This window comes from Pongo abelii, chromosome 3, assembly GCF_028885655.2.
Source record: "Pongo abelii isolate AG06213 chromosome 3, NHGRI_mPonAbe1-v2.0_pri, whole genome shotgun sequence".
NCBI classification, from domain to species: Eukaryota; Metazoa; Chordata; class Mammalia; order Primates; family Hominidae; genus Pongo; species Pongo abelii.
The window spans coordinates 203,783,395-203,798,346 of record NC_071988.2 but is presented as its reverse complement, the minus strand read 5'-3'; the positions used below and the strand labels follow the sequence as shown (position 1 = coordinate 203,798,346).

The window sequence follows — 14,952 nt, the reverse complement described above, 5'->3', positions numbered from 1 at the left end:
ACATGATTTTAGTGTCACACAAATCCAGGGAAGGAAGTGAGGCCCTGTATTTGTTATTTTTAGGATGTAAAAGTATAATTTCGGCTGAAAGTTTTGGGATAGCTGATGTTTTTAAGCAAAATATAGAAATTTACTAAAATAAAATTGGAGAAGTTAGTAGAGAACCCTAATTGAATTTCTGCTACAATCTTTTGCAAAGATTTCTTTGCAAAATCTTTGTCTTTGGATCATTAAATTTAGACAGCTTGGTCCTCTGCTTCTTTTAGTTTTCTAAGTAGAGAAATATAAACATCTTTGTCACACAGCCCATCCTATTATGAGTTATACAAAGTTCACTAGAAATAAATGGAAAGTTTGTTGTGTCATCACTATTATTCAGTAAAAAGAAAATAATGCTGCGGTGTATCTCTGCAAATTTACTTTAAGGCTTAACATGGAAAAAATAAACAGCTTTTTGGGGAAAAAAGGAAGAAAGAAAATAAATAGATTCTCAACAGTTGTTCAAACAAAATTAAACTCTATCCTTGTGCATTTGTAGGAACTGGTATTATTGCATTTGTAGGAATTGGTATTATTTACTGTTGGGTGCCAGAGTTGCAACTAAAAACATATTTGCAATTATCTACTCAGGATGCGCTGCCACACCTGCTGCCTGCTAAAGCTACCAGCATTTTAACAATTTCTTCCTGTGGGAAGAGCAAACAGTGCCATTTCCAATGAGAGTGCTGTCCATTAGCCCACAGATGAGAAGTGCTGAAAAGTGGTGTGAGTGTTCCCCAGAGACTGGGCTTCTCACAGCACACCTGATATCGAGCAGAGCAAATTGGTGTCTCCAGGTCATTTCAGAAATCAGATTATGTGCATGACAACACAAGGCACTGCTGCTATGCCATCTGCCCGGCCCACACCTGGCACATTTAACCCCAAATGCTTTTTGCAGAGTCGAATCAGTGTGTTCTCTTGGGCCAGTGTCGCAGGCTCTGTCAGACAAAGATCAATTGCATGTCATCACTCAGGCTAGCAGGGCTAAGTAAACAAATTTATGATGTTATTAGAGATTAATATGATTTTGCAAAACATACAATGGCTTGATACTTTAGTATACTTCGGGGATTGTCTTGATTTCTTAACTATAGGAGACAGCTGTCCAAAATACACCCAGCACCACAAGCTGTACCCAACTTCAGAGTGGGTTGAGATCTTCAAGGTAAGTGCGTTGTCATTTAAAGTATATTTCCCAAGGAAACACCTAATACAAGCTGGTTTGGTTCCTGGCCTGTGCCCCTGAAGCCTATTTAGCTAACTGGATTGTAGTTGCACTGTAATACTGCTAGAACTATCCTGAATTCTGGGTCTTGAGAAGGCAAGGTGGCAGTGGGAAAGGAGGAAGAGGATGAAAATGAGGAAGAAGTAGAGGAGACAATAGGAGAAAATAGAAGAAGAGGTAAAGAAGGGGAGGAGGAGGAATTTTCTTCTGCTTTTCCTAGAGAAGCATTTCAAACCAGCAGTTCCTGTTTTCTTCTGCACCGGTTCCTTACTCTATTAGAAGGAGCCTGCTCTTTGGAGCTACATTAGAAGGGAGAAAAGAAAAAAGGATTGGGGGAAAATGCAGACAAGGCAAGAGTAAGAAGGGAGACAAGTGTGAGCTGTGGCTTACGCGGAGGCTCATTCCGCAGTCGGGAGCAGCTGCAGGTCAGTTGTGGGCCATCTGGATGTTGGGTGTTTCCAAGCCAGGGGCTGCTTCTATTCAGAATGGCTGCTGCAGTTTCCCTCCACTTGACTATGACAGCCACAAGGACAAAGCGAGAAAACGCCTGGCTAACAACTCCCAAACCCCTGCTCAAGTGCGGCTCAAGTGTCAACCAGGTAACCTAAAGGATGACTAAGGCACAGCGCTCAAGTGGAGCCCGTTTTGTCACTAAAACCTTGGATTAACCAGCAGGAATAGTGGAAATCCTGCTGTCACTTAGGAACAAATAAGAAATAAACAGCATACTACACTGCTTGGAGACACTTCCAGCCTTGGTTTCTAAGCAGCCTGACAGCCTCCTTCCGAGCGGAGCAGGAACTGTGCAGTGAATGCAGCTTCTGTCCTCAGAAAGGAAGGGAAGAAAGGCTTTAAATGCTAAGCTCTTGGCTGAGAACCTCTGGCATGAGAAGAGCTTCTGTCACCACTAATATAGACAGATCATTTGGCAGAAACTAACTTTGAGCGGAGAAAGTTTCCTGGATATTAGTTAAAAGCAGGTAGAGAACTAGGGAGTCCCAACACCAGACGCTCCCCATCCTCTGCCTGAGGGAACTCCACCCTCCCTTTGGGTCAGAATAGTTTATGGAAATGGGAAAAGTTTCCCGATTCATGATGCATACTTCCCACATAATTTGCTTTCAAGATAATATCTGACCCCTTTAATCTTTGCGGATCTCTTTCTGAGGTTACATCTCATCATTTGGTTTTGCAATCTACAAATAAAAATGGGGGAAAGCAGAAGGAAATTTTATAGCCACAAACTATATTTCACTGTATAAATGATCATATTTAATTTAATTTAATTTTTTAGAGACAGAGTCTCACTGTGTTGCCCAGGCTGGAATGCAGTGGTGCAATCACATCTCACCGTAACCTTGAACTCCTGGGCTCAAGCAATCCTCCCACCTCAGCCTCCTGAGTAGATGGGATCACAGGATCAGGCCAGCAAGCCCAGCTATTTTTTAATTTTTTTGTAGAGATGGGTGTCTTACTATGTTGCCCAGGCTGGTCTCACACTCCCGGCCTCAAGGTGGGACCTCCCACCTCGGTCTCCCAGAGTGCTGGAACTATAGATGTGAGCCACTGCATGTCCAGCTGAATGATCATATTTTATATTTATTTTAGAGTTTCCAAAGTGTCTTCCCATTTTTAAGAAGAAACGAAGGTCAGAGAAGGGAAGCTGTAAATGGTCACGGCCAGCGAGTGGTCTGCGGTCTGATAACCCGGTGTGATGTGCTTTTGCTGGTAATTCTAACCAATGCCAAAAAAACTCCCTCTTGAGGCTGTTTGTTCGCTCTTGCTCTGATTGTTCCCAGCGACCCTTTATTGTTGGCAGCACACCTGTGAGGCCACCTACCTGACGCTGGCCTTAGGAGGGTTTCTGTAGGAACCGAGCTTCCGGTAGGCAAATGCTAACTGCTCCCCAGCAGGCACTGGCTTAGCTACACTCCTGCTTCCCTCTTTCCCCATGGGTCAGGTAAGTACTAGAAGCCAGGCCCATAGCAATAAATGAAACCCAGTCTCCACCGCCAAGCAGGTTAGACAGGAACACACTGTGCTAGTTCTTGCCAATGGAGAGACTGTCTTCCAGGACATGAGACATATCATCTCCACCCACAAATAGAGGATGCCATTAGAGAGAATTCCCACTAGTTCTGTTCTCAAGTTCTCACAAGGAAATTTAGGAAACCTGAATACCTGTTTCCCTAAGCTTGATTGTCTCATTTTACTCCAGGCCCTCCCATTAAGAAGAGAGCCCTGTTTGGCTGTGGCTCACACAGCTTTCTGTCCTCATTCCGCAGAGAGCTCCCATGCACCCCTCTCCACCATCCACAGCGTCCCCAGCCATCAGCATCTTGTAGCAGATGTTGGCACATGCGCTACAATGGATGAACCAACATTAACAATCACTATCATCCGGTGTCCATAGTTTACATTGGGTTCACTCTTGGTGTTGTACATTCTCTGGGCTTTGACCAATATATAATGGCCTGTCTCTGCCATTACAGTATCACACAGAAGAGTTTCGTTGCCTAAAATCTCCTGTGCTTCACCTTCTAAATAAGGTTTTGCTTCAAACTGACTGAGTTTCCCAGAACATTAATACTGTCACTCCTTGACTCCAGAAGTCAGTGATGCCTGGAAATCCCACCTTCTTGGGTTCTACTAGGTATTGATGTGGGCCAGAAACAGGCACTGTTACTCTGAATGCTTGTGAGTGTCCTGGGCTGGACCTCCAGCTGCATCTGCCCTTCACCCTGGTTTCTTTCCTTCCTGAGTTATGTCCCAGCTCGCCCTGTAGCTGAGCCTGCATGGGTTATGGCATCTGCGTCCTCAGACTCTATAGCACCGACTTGAAATCATTGAACTCAGTTTATTTATATTAGATTGAACTGGATTGTCCAATCAATTCATTCAATTGCCCTGTTTTCACCTTTGAACTCACAACATTTTAGGGAGATATTTATGGACACGACTGGTCCTGTGCATAGAAAAAAAACCAATCTGGCTGGGCATGGTGGCTCACGCCTGTAATCTCAGCACTTTGGGAGGCCAAGGTGGGCAGACTATGAGGCCAGAAATTCGAGAGCAGCCTGGCCAACCTAGTGAAACCCCGCCTCTACTAAAAATACAAAACAATTAGCCAGATGTGGTGGTGGGTGCCTGTAATCCTAGCTACTCGGGAGGCTGAGGCAGGAGAATCAGTTGAACCCAGGAGGTGGAGGTTGCAGTGAGCTGAGCTCGCACCACTGCACTCCAGCCCAGGTGACAGTGCGAGACTCCATCTAAAAAAAACAAAAAAGGAAAAAAAAAAAAAAAAGAAAAAACTCAATCCATTCCCTCACTATCATTAAGAGAACTTTTAGGGCTTGGAGCCAGGGCAAGAAAAAATCTACTTTCAAAAGACTGGGACATCTCCCAGATCTTCCCTGCCTCTGCGTCCTCAAGTCATCTGCTGGAGGTCTGAAACAGTTGCCTTCTCCACCACCCGCCACCACCAGCAAGGTCCAAACGTGGTGCCAACCCCTTAAGTTGCCACTTTTAGCCAAGTCCTGAAGTCATTTTCTGCCATGGTAATTTCTTTTCTTTGATTGGCCCAGAAAGGCAGCTGGTGACTCTATGAGGTGGGCGGGAAGCCAGGCATGGGCAGGTGGACTGTGCGGTCATTAGCGGCTGGGCCCCCAGGTAAAAGCCACAACAAGAGATTAGGGGTACTGACAGGTGGGGCAGGGGTTCCCTGTAACCATGTTGTCAGGCTAGCCTTGCATATTTAGGTTTTTCTCTGAAAATATAAATCTATCCCCAATGACTGAATAGGGAGCAGGCCCTGCTAGAATTACATGAACTTAAAAGAACCACCAAGCAGTTTCTAGGAAGACACCCAAAATGATTCAGTTCTAACCTCTGCAGAAAGAAAAAAACTGCATTCTGAGCAGAGTAGTTCTCTCGTATTATCGATAAAAGTAAATACAAATGGGGACAGAGGATATAAACATGTGAATATGATACCTTTGAGTGCAAATTGGATTATACTAAGTAAACCAGAGGGATGACAATTTTATATTTCCTTTCTACTGATATTTTTCAGTAACATACAATAAACATTTGATTTACAAAATGGAAGTGACTGAAATTTATAGTGTAAACATCTCAATTGTATGAACATCTGACTGATGATCCAGGGTGACTAACCTCTCCGGATTTGCAGTCTTTTCATCCATGGCCACAAAATACACTGTGACTTGAAAGAGCATATTTTTTGTTTGTTGCCTGTGTCCAGCCTCCCCCACCCCACACCCCCCAGTCAGGGCTATCTGCCTGAGAAAATCTGCAACATTTTTTTTTTTTTTTTTCTATAAGGCCAGGTGCGGTGGCTCACACCTGTAATCCCAGCACTTTGGGAGGCAGGGGCAGGCGGATCTCCTGGGGTCAAGAGTTTGAGACCAGCCTGACCAATATGATGAAACCCCCCCTCTACTAAAAATACAGAAATTAGCCGGGCATGGTGGCGCGTGCCTGTAATCCCAGCTACTCAGGAGGATGAGACGGGAGAATCGCTTGAACCCAGGAGGCGTATGTTGCAGTGAGCCAAGATCACACCACTGCACTCCAGCCTGGGCAACAAGAGTGAAACTCCATCTCAAAAAAAAAAGTGGATTTTGTTTCATCAAAAGTTTCAGTGAAAAACAGTCTCTTAAAAGAAAGATAATTCGAAATCACTAACACCAAACAAAGAAAGTTTGAGAAGATGTGCTCAAGCAGTATGATGGGTCTAATTTTCTAGACTGCATCACTTCTGAAAGTTTACGTTTCTCCGGCCCGAAAGATTTCCCTGTCCGAAAAGTCACTTATCTCTTTTATCCCAAGTATAAAACTGAGGACCATACAGGAAGTATCCAAGTGTCTACTTATTTTTTAAAGTTCTTAATATACAGCAATCACACCCATTGCTGATTGTATGGCTTCAGGCACATCCCTTTACCCCACCCAGCTTCCTTTCCATCATCTGAGATATTTCTTGTGGGTCATTGTGAATATTGGAAGAAAGTGTGTAAATTCCCAGCACTTGTTGGTGGCTGTTTAAGTCTCCCCTTCTAGTTCTCTTTCATGCCTCGTTCTAGTAATAGGTTGCTCACAGTCACTCATCATCTCCCTCCTCTGTGCCCCTTCATGTCAGCCAGCCGCATATTCTCACTATACTGCATTTTCCTTGTTCAAGATAACAACGATGGCATGGAATTATCAAGAAGTTGCTAAGAATCTCTGTTGTAACCCTTCCCTTTAGATGCTAGGTTTTATTGTTGGATGCTATCACTGACTGAAAATACGTTGTTTATAGGTACCCCACTAAACATTCCAAATTATTATATTAAAGTGCTAAATTTAAACTGAAGTCAAAAATGTGAGAGAAATCTGAGGAAACTCATGTTATTGCTGTCCATTTGCCTATGACTGTCAGTCATGTGGGAAGCATCCGGTTCTCACCCTGGGAGATGTTCATCCTCTCTGTGACATCCAACAATAAAATCATGGAGTTAGAAGAGGTCATCCTGTTCGGTGTTGGCTAAGTTGTGGGTCATTATCTATTATTGGGAACTGAAATCAATCCAACAAGATGAAATAGCATTAAAAACTGAATTCAGTTAGACCAGACTAAAATGGAATATATGAGTAAACTGTGTGATTAAGAGTTATTTTTTGAACAATTGTATTTCAATTCTATAGACTTCCATGTGTGAATACGTCTAACATAAAATGTATTGCTTACTGTGTGGATCGCAGTAAAAAGAAAAGAAATAGAAGTTATTATCTAACCCTTCCCCTAGTTAACGCCTTACTAATTAATACTTAAAAGTTACTGCTATATGATATCCCCTTGCCTTCTTACCCCTGACAGGGTGATATTTAAACATCTGCTTGAATCCTATCAGTGGTGATGAATTTTCCTGTTCATGAAATTGTCAGTTCTATTTCCAGCCCTAATGGTACTACTGGTCCTTACAGTGAGCCATATTTGTATGAGGTATGGTTCTGTAACTGCATCCTATTAGATGTGACTCTAAACTCTGGAGCACCACAGACTAAATGTTTCCCCGTTCCACATGTTAGCCCTTTAAGTATTTGACAACAGCTATAATTTTCCCACTGATTTATAACCTCTATTTTCTTCAGCATCTTCTCATGTGGCATCCTTTACCATCGTCTTCAGCTTATCATGCCTTTTGTCTGGGAGCAGCGAGTGTGTAAATGCCTTCTTGAGATAGAATGTTTAGAACTGAGTAGAGTCCTTCACATCTGACCTGCCAAACCAGGGTACAGAGGGATTTTCACCTTCTTGATTTTGATACCATACTTTTGGTAATATGGTCAAAAAATAAATTAGTTTTTTTTTTTCACACACTTGACTATTATTGAATTTATAGTCAACTAAAATGTATTTTTCACAGATGTTTCTGCCAAGCCTTATTGACTCCTCTCTGAAATTTGGTTATCTTTTTTTAGGGGTAAGGCTGTAGGTTGAGGAAGGACTATATTCTTGTTAGATTATATTCAAGCTGGTGTGGCTCTTTTTGAATCTAGATGCTTCTACCTCTGAATTAATTGCCTGTCACAGTTACATACCACCTACAAACTTGAGAAATATGCCATTTATGACTCTAAAAGTCGTGACTAAAACTTCAACCAGGAAAGAGAGTACCCATTTTTGAATTTTTGTATTGCAATAGAAAACCTGTGAGTTGAAAACAAACCAAACACCACATATTCTCACTCATAGGTGGGAAGTGAACAATGAGAACACATGGACACAGGAAGGGGAACATCACACTCTGGGGACTGTTGTGGGGTGGGGGGAGGGGGGAGGGATAGCATTGGGAGATATACCTAAAGTATAATAATAATAAAGAATAAAAAAAAAAAAGAAAACACCATTAATTATCAATGATGCTGTGTTTCCAGCTCATCCATTTTCTTTTTAGTGGAATACCTACCATTGAAATAGAAATAACATTTATAGCATTTATTGAACTTATTCTTGGTTAGCAACAAATATGAAATTGTAATTAATAGAAAGCAAGAAGTGGGGAAGAAAGTTGCAGGGTTATTAAGTTTGATCATTAAAATAAACAAGCAAATCAATCTGCTATTTCTTGAAGCATAAAGGACATCAGGTACTGAAGTTTCAAGATAAAAGGACAAAATAGTACTCTAGTTTCCTGATTCCTTTTTCATTCGATTTGAACTCCCTTCCTCCATTTTTGTTTTGCTTCCTCTGTATTTGAAGGACTGGGCCTCACGATCACTTTATTCGGGCATTACAATAAGATTTATCTATTACACGTGGTTGCAGCCACAACAAACTTATGTTTTCTTTCATTTCGACTTTTTCCTCCTCATCCATCCAAAGCCTTCTACCTGCACCTCCCACCAATTACCACTGGCACAAAAATAAAAGGCTGGATTAGGAATGAAAAGCAAGGAAAAAAATGTGCATCTTCTATAGGGTAGCAGACAGTCTTTCAAAGCTCATAAATAGTGTGGGATAGGTAGTTTCATTATAACTTCGCTGACGAGGGAGCTGCTGTTAAAAATATGATGATTCCCAGGTCAAGCAATTGAGTCACGATGAACGTATGTGTCTATGTGTGTGCCTCTATATGTATGTGTCTATTAGAATGAAGATTAAATATGTATACATGTGCATATGTCTATCTATGGTATCCTGTCTATTCTCAAGGAAAGAAAAATACAAATGCCTAGAAAAAGTCGTGAGCTACTTAAATTCTTCATTCTAAATATCATTCATAGAAAAAATATGTCTACAGGCTGTAACATTTCAGTGGGTGTGTAGGAGGCATAATATAAATGCCTTTCATAATTGGAATCTAAAATATGAAATCAGTCTTCAATGAAATTTATAAACAATAGTAATTTCTCTGTGTATAGGGAGCTAGAAAATTTTACTGCCCACAAGGTTGCTAGACCAACCTTTGATTATCCAGATACAATTAACATACAAGGGTAACATGTGAGTGTCATTTATCCTCAGGGCTCATAAGTATAAAAACAGTAACACACTGTGAAAGTAATGGTAACACTTAGAGGTCCCATTATTATTAATTCATTTGACATTCACTGTAATCACACTGGTCTTAATGAATTCATTTGGCACGTGCATATTACGTGTACCTTCAAACACACGCCATTGTAAATCAATGGTAACGAAATGTGTCGAATTCAGATAAACTATGACTTTTTTTAAAAAAAAGGAGCATTTAAAATTATATGTTGAAAAGTTACATCTCAATATTTTATTTTAATGGCAAGAAATATTGTAAATAAGGAGCAGTTAAAATAATTTTATTTTATCATAAAAATATATTTTAGTAAATGTTTAGTTAAATGTGGCCTGTGGGCTACTGATTTCCGAAGCCCATTTATGTACATACAGATATATGTGTACAGAATGTTCAGAATAAAACATCAAAGTAATGCATGGATGAATAGTGAAGAAATTTAATCATAAATATGCAAGCAATATAAACACTAAAGTGAAGATAAGTGTTGAATAGCTTTCAAATATCACATTGTCAAAGATTTAATTTTGTCTGCAAAATAGATACCACATTTGCCAAACTAGTCTTTTTCTGCTCTCCAAGTTTCGTTTCTCCTACTCTGTTATTTTTTTCCTTGGGCCTCTTCAGATTTCTTGAGGCCCAGCATTCATTTTTGCAACAGCTCTAAGTGATCACAAAGTATATTCAATACCTACTCGTTAATGACTGGGACAATATCTGTGGCTTGTCATTTTCTGGTCATTTGCCCTGGCAGGTGTCTGATACTTTGCTGGTAGCCACTCTGAATTCATTTGGGGGATATTTTATCTCCAAATGTAAACAGTAAGCACCCCAGGTAGACTGGATGAGCAAAGTTTTATGTTTCTTTTTTTTTTTTAATTTGTCTCTTCCTAGGCTTCCAAAGTGCCTGGAATTTTGCTGGGCATTTTCTAGCTTTTTGCCAGTTTAGGATTCCTTATATGATGGGTATTTATATTTTAAATAAAAAATTATCTCATGCATCCCCATATTTTCCTATAAGAAGTTTGTTCTTTGTTGCTGACCTCAGTCCCTTTAACAGATTCATTTTACCTGCACACAGGGGCATACACACAAAATCTAAGACTATGATTTTATTTTTATTCAACATCAACTTTACACGCAAAGTGTCGTCGTCATACACCATTGCTGATATTTCAATGTCTTTTAAAATGAATGCCTCTCTCTCTCTATCTCTCGTGTATACTAAATGTTTGCAAAAGACCTGTCCTAAGGAGCTTTAGGTCTAGTGAGAAAGAAAGCAATTACTCTATATAGTCATCCTTTTTCATAATGGAGAGAAATAAGGGCTGTTTGGGAATCTCACTGGTCACAGAAGAGGGGAATGCTTAGAAGTTTCCTAGAGGGACTTCATTTCTGCATACAGGCAAAGTTCTCTGAAATATTAAAACCCTCCACAACGTTGTAGGCGTTGTCCCTGATGCCTGAGGTGCTGATTTCCCAACTCCTTCGCTAACTCCTATGACTCCTTTAGTTTGTAGCCCAGACTTAACTTAGTCCTTGAATTTTCCATTTCTCCTCCTTAATCCGCATTGAAAGAATGTGGTTCTTCCACCGTGTAGTTCTTACTCACTAAGAACCTGTTTGTCTCGATAATTAACTAAACTATAAACTCAAGGAAGAAAATACCTATGTCTATATTGATTTTCCTTGCTGATTATCTTTAATTCAATGCCTGAAACTTAATAAGTTCTCAGTAAGTCATTTTGAATGATGAATAAATATGGGTATAGTATTGGAGTTGAACATGCAAGAAAAAATAAGAGATAACTTATCCGAACGAGATGAAGGAGGTGGGAATTGGGGAATAATTTGGAAAGATGGCACGGAAGTGGCAAGCAGAAGTTTCTGATGAAGTATTCACGACATCTTGAAGATGAAGGGGACCTATTAATGAATTTTAATTGGGGAAATTAACATGAGGATTTATAAAGACGACACCAAAGATGAGTATGGGAAGCACTTTGGAAGAAAATGAGTGGCTATATGGTGACAAATTGGAAGTCTTATTTTATTGGTTCAGAAGGGAAACTATGAAGAACTTCATAATTTGATTAGATTGAAGGATAAGGAAAAGGGAGGTAAACATTTGAAGTGTAAGACCCCTGAACATGACTGATAGTAGCGGCAATGAGAAAAAGAGAAGCTGAGCCGGGTGCGGTGGCTCATGCCTGTAATCCCAGCACTTTGGGAGGCTGAGGCGGGTGGATCGCCTGAGGTCAGGAGTTCAAGACCAGCCTGGCCAACATAGTGAAACCCCATCTCTATTAAAAATACAAAAAGTTAGCTGGGCGTGATGGGGGGCACCTGTAATCCCAACTACTTGGGAGGCTGAGGCAGGAGAATCACTTGAACCCGGGAGGCGGAGGTTGCAGTGAGCTAAGATTGCACCATTGCACTCCAGCCTGGGCAACAAGGGCAAAACTCTGTCTCAAAAAAAGAAGCCTACCGACTTTGGCAGATTTGAGTTTTCAGCTGTTGACATTTTAGTTGGTGTATATAACAGTTAAGTGAACAAAATTCAGGGACCGCTGATGGAGAACGTAAGTCATCAGTAGCAAATATTATAGAACCAGACTGCTTGGTTCAAATCCTGAGTTCACCACTTATTAGGTGTATAACCCTTGGCAAGTTACTTAATGGTTCTGTGCCTCAGTATCCTCACTTATAAAAGAGATAAAAGAAACATATGCACCTCACAGGGCTGCTATGAGGATTAAATGAGTTAACATGCATAAATTTCCTTGAATACTGCCTAGCCCTATATGATACTGCCTAGTGAGTCCTCTATAAGTATTTGATGTCATTATTGTGGTGGTTGTTCTTGTCGTTGTTACGGTAAATAGAGGTATGGAGCTCTGCAGAAAGATCTTGAATAGGCACATTAATTTTGGATCATTGGTACATAGGTGAATGTCAAAGCTTTAAGGTGAAATAGATCAAATACAATCTATCTCTAGGTTGTATACAGAATACAACCTATCTCTATAACTTTATTTTATTATTTTTTGAGATGGAGTTTTGCCCTTGTTGCCCAGGCTGGAGTGCAATAGTGTGATTTCGGCTCACTGTATCCTGTGCCTCTCGGCTCCTGTGCCTCTTGCCTCAGCCTCCCAAGTAGCTGAGGTTACAGGCATGCACCACCATGCCCGGCTACTTTTGTATTTTTGTTCTTGTTGTTTGTTTTTTACTAGAGACGGGGTTTCACCATGTTGGTCAGTCTGGTCTCGAACTGACCTCAGGTGATCCACCTGCCTTAGCCTCCCAAAATATTGGGATTAAAGGCATGAGCCACAGTGTCTGGCCTCATCTAGGCTGTTTTGATGCATGAGTTCTTATCTAGGGAAGATAATTCCTGCACACATTTAGACCAAAACCTCCCTGGTGCCAAAACCTCCCTGGTGCTTATTCTTCATTATGTATCACCGTCACTGCTCTGGGTTTGGGCATCCAAAATTTTTTTTCTCACAATGGTCTGGTTCATACTTATCACTGCTTCTATTTGAAGTTTTGGGAAAAACTTGGAACTCATCAAATGATATATATAGAAAATTTCTTATTTACTATAGCCAATATATTTATTGGCATAGATAGAATTAAAAAGAGGTTATCTTGATATATGACCAGAGAAAGTAACATTAAATAGATATACATGAAAATGTATAATTTCAAGAGAACTAAAGGTTATCTAATCTAACTCTCTCATATTACAGATGGGAAGAGTGAGTTGAGAAAGATGGAGTGACCGGCCTGTGATAACACCAAAACTTGTCTGCATGTTGTATTTTGCAACACAGTTTAGCTGGGATACAAAATCTGTAGAACAAGGATAGAATCTACATCCAATTGTGTAAATAAAACTGAAAATATTCACTATGGAAATCATAATTTTTATCACAGCCAGCCAAAGATGTTTACTAATATTTTAAAAGAAGCACCATTATGTTGATGGAAAACAGAACAACAAACTTGCCAGAATTAGACTGCTAAATGCATTCTTTCTAATTTCATTCTATACTTACAAAATGTTTATTACTGAAATAATTAATACATTTCATTTATCTTTCTGTACTGTCAATACTATCTGCATTCATTGTTTCATACTTACAATGTTTCTTGATTAAAAAGAGATGAACTGAATTTCTACAGACTGTTCTTTTGAGACTGGCTAAAATATGTGGTAGTTTGTGAAAAAGAGAAGCAGTATTTAGCTTTTTCTCAAAAGGTGTACAAGCTTAATTTTATCACACCTTAAAAAGATCTTCAAATTAAAGAGGTCTTTTTCAAGAATTGTGGCATAGACCTTCTCACATGCATAAATGCACAAACCTATTGGTTCAAGCATCCAAAGAATATTATTGACGACTGTCTAAACATTATAGGAGCACAGCAACACTATGTTTGCATAATAGTAAATGCTAATAAAATGACAACAAAATTTACCTACTACTACCGAGAAGAAACGGCAGCTTAAGTTAATTTGGCCAAATATACGTTTGCTTCCAAAATGCCATTCACTAGAATAGGAGAATTGATGAAAGTAACATTATCATATGAGTTTTAATTTTTAAAGCTTTTTATAATAAGTTAAGGAAGTGGTATTCACTTTTTCCTTGTTAAGGCCAACTGTCAGAATACATTAAGTGAGGTGATTTACGTAAGTAGATAAATTACTGAGGTAGAAAACTACAAATTAATGTCCACTTTTCTGGTTTAAAAGCAAAATCATACATAGAATAATGTATTTTAATAGCACTCATCTCTGCAAACTTTCAACAATGAATTTCAAGAAAATCATTACTTAACCTACTTTTCAACATCCTTCGAAAGTGATTAATTGGCATGACTATTTCTGTATCTATAGCTTTAAAAGAAATCCTAAAGTATCCCATATTCTCACATATGGGAAATACTACCTGTTCCTTACTCTGTCTTTGCATAATTTTAAATATTTATGTACAATATAGTTGAGAAATATGAGGAATAACCCCATTTCTAATTATCTGGTCTTAGAATTTTTTCTAACATTTGGGGTAAGAGAAGCAGAGAAAATGAGAATATATATATATATATAAAGCAAAATTCCATTTTATTTTGAATAATCAACATACACACTTACTTTCTCAAAAGTGCTTCTATATTTATATCTTGTAATGTGAAGATGAATTATGACTTCATTTTTTTCATAGTGAATACAGCTTTTACTTATATTTACGAAAAAAAATGAAGCCTAAAACCAACCAAGAAAAATTGTAAACTTTAATTTTACTATAATCTTTCCTGTTTAATATAGCATTTACCACTCCCATTCCTTCTTAATAAAGTCAGTAAATAAGTGCCACACTTATTAAAATTTAGAAAGCTTTTTTTTTCAGTTAGGCCATAAATTTTTTTTAGGCATTCCTAAATCACGAAGTCTCAGAAGGTATTTTTTAAAACTTACAAACAGAGTCAAAATTAGTTTGCAAGATATTACAAAATGATTTTAATTTTAAAATACATTGCATGACACGTTTCTTACATACAAAATGCAAAATTACGCTTTTTTTTTGGAGGGTAGAGGTAGAGGGAGAAATGCTTAGAAAA

The 14,952-nt window shown here is 39.1% G+C and overlaps 1 protein-coding gene across 1 annotated transcript in view; it reads right to left on the bottom strand.

Moving 5' to 3' along the window:
• The window catches only part of TENM3 (teneurin transmembrane protein 3), a 2,759,728-nt gene that overhangs the window by 1,304,577 nt on the left and 1,440,199 nt on the right, over window positions 1-14,952 (bottom strand). The window lies entirely within an intron of this gene.